The 7222-nt window shown below is 34.5% G+C and overlaps 1 long non-coding RNA gene across 14 annotated transcripts; it reads right to left on the bottom strand.

Moving 5' to 3' along the window:
• Nucleotides 1-599: 599 nt before the first annotated feature.
• Nucleotides 600-5061, bottom strand: LOC120071759 (uncharacterized). Of its 14 annotated transcripts, XR_016527628.1 has the most exons (10): nucleotides 4823-5061; nucleotides 4696-4736; nucleotides 4236-4302; nucleotides 3727-3935; nucleotides 3248-3337; nucleotides 2882-2976; nucleotides 2693-2774; nucleotides 2142-2619; nucleotides 1094-1262; nucleotides 600-1012 (listed from the first exon to the last, which is right to left on the bottom strand). It is a non-coding gene; the product is annotated as an uncharacterized LOC120071759 (long non-coding RNA). The 14 variants fall into 14 exon arrangements; XR_016527629.1 differs by lacking the exon at nucleotides 4236-4302 and having other exon boundaries at nucleotides 4823-5059; XR_005480336.2 differs by lacking the exons at nucleotides 4236-4302; nucleotides 4696-4736; nucleotides 4823-5061 and adding an exon at nucleotides 4015-4139.
• Nucleotides 5062-7222: the final 2161 nt, after the last annotated feature.

The raw sequence follows: 7222 nt of genomic DNA, 5'->3' as shown, positions 1-7222 counted from the left end.
TTTTGTATAGTTATTATTTTGTAATATTATACAATTTATAATACATTACATTATATATTTTTTATTCTAAAAAATAATTCAGTTTATAACATGAAATAATCACTATAAGAAAATTAATCTTTTTCGAAGGTCAAAACCTTCGGAAAAAAACATTTAATAGACCTTCAATACATTTTTTTTCAAAGGTTATCTCAACCTTTGAAAAGTGTCGAAATAGATCCCGTCGAAAAAACTTTTTCAAGGTTTACTAACATTTGAAAAATATTATTTTTCAAAGGTTAATTAACCTTCGAAAATTATTATTTTTCAAAGGCTATATATCTTCGATAATTGTCAAATTATTTATCGATAATTATCTATATCAAGTAGTCTTTTTCGAAGGTTTTCATTATTTTTAAAGGTTTATCATGTTGTTTTCAAAATTTTTAAAACCTTCATAAATACTTATTTATCAACAATTGTATCCTTCGAAAATTCTCGTACAAAACTTTTTAGCACATTTATTGACAATTTCGGAAGGTTGTTTTTACTAATTCATCTACATGTAGTATCCTGAATTACAAAGTATACGAATAGAGTAGAAAAAATAGACAATGACATAGATGGAAGTAAACTTATATATCATAAAAGTATACCAAAAGGCTATCGAAATTCTATAACATCAAACTACAATTGATCAACTAGAAACAAATTTTTTACGCATCTTTGCTATCATTTTTTGAAATCTATCCTCAAAACGATTTTCTAATTCACTTATTTAATGCCTAAGTGCTTCTACCTCAACCTCTCTTTGTTGTTCAAATTCTTGAAGTCGTCGTTTAGACTCATTAAGATGACGCTCAAGATCGCGTATAGTAAACGATGATCCAAACAACTCAGAAAGAGTAACACCTACTCCATAACCACGAACACGCCCGTGTTTCTCCGGTCCAAATACTCGTACGAAAATCTAATCCTCGTTCATGTCAAGTGTACCATCAATCACTTGAGAAGCATATGATTTAAGTTCCGACTACAAATACAAATTCACATATTATAATTCAAAACTAACACATATAAATTCAAATGTTTACAACAAACAAACACATGTCACCTAAGCAGGGCTACAATATTCACCGAATTGCCACTTGTCACTGTGCTTTTGTTGTCACCTCTTTTGCACAACAAGCGAACAAGAGAGTGTTTCTAGTATGTTCAACGTAACTTCTTGCAGGGCTCAATGTACAGATGATGGTTGTTCTAGCATTGCCACCTAAGCAAGGCTGCAATATTCGTGTCAGCTTAGAATCTCTGTAATTGATATGACCATTTCTTCCTTTGCTACACTACATTACAACACCAAGGGTTTTCAAAATACAGAGAGCTTCACTTACTGTACAAATTTTACAAAAAGAAATAGAAAAAGAGTGGGGTGGGGGGGGAGGGGCGCGCATAACATGTAGTCATCAACCAATTTGATTTTTTTACACCAAAAATGTGTCATTGTAACAAAAGTTAATCCAAAATTTGTCATCACATAATATTTTGTTCCTTTCCAATCACAAAGGCATCCATAATGGCTAAAGTGAATCTTTCCATAAATGAGTTTTTCCAAGATTCAAGTCCCATTGAATATCTTTCCATAAATTTGTTATCACAGAAAATTTTTATAAGGAAGATGCTATATAAGTTAGTGAAACATCAGGAAACATTTGATAAGCAAAAACTCGTGGGGAGCATAACTGAACTATTAATACAGACACAAGTCACACGACATAGTAAACCAGAATAATAGATCTTAAGATCGTATAAGTAGGATACACGCAAAGCCAAAAAGAAAAAAACAATTAAAAATGATTGTAGAATTGCACATAGATACCATACGAACATAAGAAACTTCTGTATTGCCTGGGGAAAACCTATCTATATTTCAACACTTTTTACTCCCTCCCTCTAGAGTTTTATGTCATGCATCAGTGACAAGTGGCAATTCGGCAAAAAATGACAATTCACTCAAATCTAGAGGAGAAAAAGGAAATAGAAAAAAATGACAACATCAGGAAGAACCAGACCCATAATAACAGAGCAAAATAGTTTCCAACAGACCTTGAATAATAAAAATGTCAAACAATGTAAAGGGAAGGAAAGAGGACTTCAAGTACCTTAATTTGCGAATGACAGTACCCAGAGTCAGTAAATTGCGATTTATGTTATATCCTTCTTTCAATCTCGCCCCTGCTGATAATGCTTGAGTTGCATATTCACTCCCAGCTAAATCAATAAAACTCTGCTAGAAATGACGGGAAAGTGACACATTGAAGTGTCGTTGAGTATGGAAGTCTCTTAAAAGTTATATTAGTTGTGTGGTTATGTACACACAATATACGGTTAGAGGTCATTACCACACTAGTAGCAAGTGTGGTTGAATTGTTTTTTCCTAAAAACTCTCAAGCAGAACTTTCAATTGTCTGCATGAATCAACAAGGAAGTTGGTTGATTTATCCCTGAGATGAAAATTGAATCCTTAAATCAGTTGATCGTGGGATTAATTAAGAAGAGACGTGAAGTACACCAGTTTAATAATTGGATGAGATCTAGAACTTTTCTCATTCAGTGAGGTCTCTCCAATCCGTCGTTGAGCTGCACATTATAACCAGATTTCATTAAAATATGAAATAATCAGAGACTGACAATTTTTTTCAAAATGCTTCACCTTCACAAATTGAAATGAGCTCCCTTAAATGGTTCCAGTCCCTCAAAGTTTCCTCGGTGACTTTCTCCACAATAGTTCCTCGCTGCTGACAAACAAAAACTATGGTAAAATGCCAAAATAGGAAAACTATAAGAATTCTTTTCCTACATGTAAAAAAACAACATATTCGCCTCCTGGTCATCTAGCAACCTGAGAGGACTAGTATCTGTGCTTAGGAGGTCTCTAACAGCTTCATTGTATATCTCAATAGCTGAAAATTTCACAATGAATGCACTTTCTTCATGCTGAAATTTGTTTCAAGGAAAATAAACAAACAAAGACGATAAGAATAGAGCTTGCTTCCAGTAAAGGTAAAGAGTGTAGTGAAATAAACACAATTATCTCACCCTTCTAATGTAATCAAATATATTAGTCACTGAATATTCAAGAATTCCATTCATGGTGCAAAAATACTTGCTGGAAATTTGGAAGCATATATATTGGAGTAAGATTTTGACTAGTTCATTGACGCCTTGACATATTAGATTTCAAATTGGAATAGAATTGTGTACTTACAGTTGATACCACTGACTACAGAAAATACAATTTCTCTGGCTCTTTCCTCGTACACCTGCTTTGTAGAGCAATCACCTCGAAATATTCTATCTATCACCAGAAAAAGTGAGCAACAATTAAATAAACCTCCTATACAATACCATTAAGTCAAAAATTATATTCATATTAATGGCGTCCTTCCATAGCGTAATGTACAGGCATAAAAATACTTCAAAACATGGACTTACTGTACAAAGCCACAGTCAGGAAAAAAAGGTCATAATCACTAAAATATATATAATTCATATAACAAACAACATGTATATAAGAATACCATCGAGTGATGAAGTGAAATCCTTCAAGCTCAAACAAAAGAAACTATCAAAACATTCAATAAAAATGTGTGAAAGGAATCCTGATCAATACAAACCCGAAAAGTTACATGTTTACAGACGTCTTATAGAGGATTTTGAAAACGAAGAGAGATTAACATTTCTCACCAAAAGTATAGGCACTTGGAAATGTAGACCCCTCCCGTAAGGTATTTCGGTACAAGATACTAAAACAAGATTTTTCTCTTCACGAGCATTTATCCCCTGCATCAACTCCTCTCCAGCAACCTTCTCCCAGCCCAACTGGCCACTCTCGAAGATGAAACAAGAACAGACACCCAAGTCATTGTGCTCATGCTTCGCACGTTCACAGGACGCTGTTGAGATTTACAACAAACAAATTAGTTCCTTGAACAAGAAAAGGAAAGCTTATAAGCTCTTAATGACTGAAATTACCTGCATAAAATACTACTAATCACTAAATAATACAATATGCTAATGCTAATTACTTAATGTCGTAACCATTCAGCAAGCCATGAGTGCCTTCTGATCTGACCAACCCCCTCACCCAACCAACAATAAAAAGAATATAATAACTGCAACTACAAGCTAATCATTGCTATTTACCCGCCACCCGCGAAATGATAAAAGTTAGAAAGCATATTAATGATAATTACCATATCATGGTTAAGCCTTAAGCAAGTTAAGGAGGAGCTGCGACATATACCACTAGAGGCACAAATTCTGCAAATAGACTCAAGCGTTAAGCAAGTTCAATTGGCATATCTAATACAAAACCAAAGTTCGGAGCTCCTTAAGTTTAATTCAAATGTTGGCTCAATAATTAAGAGAACAGTTCGTGGAAAATACAGTCATACATATACCACTGGAGGCACATCTCCAATTGGCATATCTGATACAAAACCAAAGTCCGGAGCACCTTAAGTATAATTCAAATGTTGGCTCAGTAATTAAGGGAACAATTCGTGGTAAATACAGCCATACATAGAGTTTAGAACCACAAACGTCGACCCCGTAGGGGAAAAGAAAGGGAAAAGAAGTGCATCTAAACGAAGGAAGAAAGAGAGAGTAGGCGGAGCTATAATCGTAGTGTTGAATTAAGATCCGAATACTTACGAGTTTAATTTCAACCTCTTCATTCTTCTGTATATTAGTACCTGCAGATGAAATTGAAGCATTAAAATCTAGTTGTTGTAATAGAGCAGCATAATGAGAAGTTGGAATGGAGAAAAACTAGACGAACCAAGATAGATCTCCCCAAAGGAGCCACTACTGATCTTCCGACCAAGGTGAAACTTATTGCCAACGTGAGGTTCCATCCAGGAAGGAAAAAGAAGAAAGAGAAGCATAGAAATGGAAGATGATTAGGAGAAGTTGAACATGGAATCGAGGGCGAAGAATTAAAAATTCATCGTCATGTTGATGCTGAGAAGAGGAATCAGAGGTTCATTGATTAAGAAAGAAATGAAAGAAAGCGAGAAATTGCAATTACAGATCTAGGGCAGGGCAAGACATGAATTTTGGTTATCATTTCAGAATAAAAATAAATAAATATCACTCGTGCATAGCCTATCGTTTAGCTACTGCACCCATCGTTTACCTCCATCGTTTAGCGCTGACGCCTCATCGTCTAACGCATCCGCCTATCGCTTAACATCATCGCCTAGTGCCTATGTCTATCGCCTAACGCCCATCGCTTAGTATTCTGCCTATCATGTAGGGCGTTTGCTCATCGTTTGGCATAGCACGGCTATCGTCTAGCACTATCGTCCAACTTCTACGCTTATCGTCTAGCGGTTTCACTGATCATGCAGTACTTTGCTTATCGTATAGCCCGATCGTCTAGCGCATCACTCCTCATCGTTTAACGTCATGCACATCTTCACGATCGTCTAACACATCTACTTATCGTTTAACGTTATCGTCCAGCACCTGCGTCTATCGCCCAACGCCCGTCGCTTAGTATTCCGTCTATCATGTAGCGTGTCTGCTCATCGTTTAGTGCAACACGGCTATCGTCTAGCGTTATCATCTAGCTTCTACGCTTATTGTCTAGCGCTTTCACTGATCGTGCAATACTTTGCCTACCATATAGCCCGATCGTCTAGCGCGTCACTCCTCATCATTTAACGTCGTGCGCATCTTCATGATCGTCTAACGCATCCGCCTATTGCTTAGCGTCATTGTCCAGCGCCTGCGTCTATCATCCAATGCCCATCGCTTAGTATTCTGTCTATCGTGTAGCGTGTCTGCTCATCGTTTAGCGCAGCATGACTATTGTCTAGCACTATTGTCCAGCTTCTACACTTATCGTCTAGCGCTTTCACTGATCGTGTAGTACTTTGCCTATCGTATAGCCCGATCGTCTAGTGCGTCACTCCTCATCGTTTAAAGTCATGCACATCTTCACTATCGTCTAACGCATCTTCACGATCCTAACCTTTCTCAAAGATATTTATTAACCTTCAATAAAATGTGCATATTTTTCAAAGGACTTATCAAAGCCTCCGATAAATGTATGTCTTTCTCAAATGTTTTTATTACCCTTTGATAAAAGCTACATATTTCTCAAAGGTTTTTTCAAAACCTCCAATAAATATATATCTTTTTCAAAGGTTTTTATTAACCTTCAATAAAAAGTACATATTTTTCAAAGGTTTTTCCAATACCTTCAATAAATGTATATCTTTCTCAAAGGTTTTTTATAGCCTCCGATAAAAGATGGTCGAAATCGCTCAATTTTCTTGTAGTGAATATACTTCTAGAAGTTTTCATTTTTCTTAATATAATCTGCATATTAAAATTTTAAATTCATCTCTTGGAGACACTGCAAATATAAAAAGGTTGTTCTCAAAATTTACGCTTGTTAGATTACAAAATTTGAAAACAATTTTCGAAAACAAAATCTATATTGTTTTGTCAAACACATATTTATTGAATTCAGTTAATTTATTGTAAACTTAAAACATAATTTAGAATGTCAACCAAATAAACCATGTTTCTCTAAGAAATGGTAAAAAAAAACAAGCCTAATTTTTCGAAACATGAAGCTAAATTGAGTCTTAAAATTCAAAATATTTTAAAATTGAACTAATTGAGAAAAGCTAAAATATTACTTTAGTCATTATTTAAAATTTTGTATAGAAGTTTGAAGATGTCAAAAAAAAAAAAAAAAAAGAAAGAAAGAAGAAGAATAAGAAAGAAAGCACACTAGTGCGAACTTCATAAGTTAGAGTCAAATATTAATTTATGTACATTTATCGAGGAACTACATTTTCTTTTGTTTCTCTATTTTCAACAATTATCGAAGAATTCTATTATACAATTCTATACTTAAAATGCAGATTTTTAACACCAACATATTAATTCAAAACTTCATAACTCAACTTAGTGCCAAGAACAACCCATAAGGAAATTAGAAAAATGATGTGTAAGAGAATTTATCTATTTGCTTGAATTCCAGCTAAAGTTCTTAATAGAAAGTGGGGGTTTAATTAGCTAATTAATTAAGAATTAATAACCTTGCTTAGCAAAGAAATTATCCTATACCAAAGTGATGTTAACAAAGCTTTACCAAATAATAAATATTACCTACTTTAAAAAATACCTAAAGACAAGAGTGTGTGGCCCAAGTGGTTAAGTT

Source organism: Benincasa hispida, chromosome 2 (genome assembly GCF_027475165.1).
Source record: "Benincasa hispida cultivar pf3 chromosome 2, pf3_genome.v1.1, whole genome shotgun sequence".
Lineage (NCBI taxonomy): Eukaryota > Viridiplantae > Streptophyta > Magnoliopsida > Cucurbitales > Cucurbitaceae > Benincasa > Benincasa hispida.
Note: the sequence above shows the minus strand (reverse complement) of the source record. Positions and strands in the feature narration are given on the sequence as shown.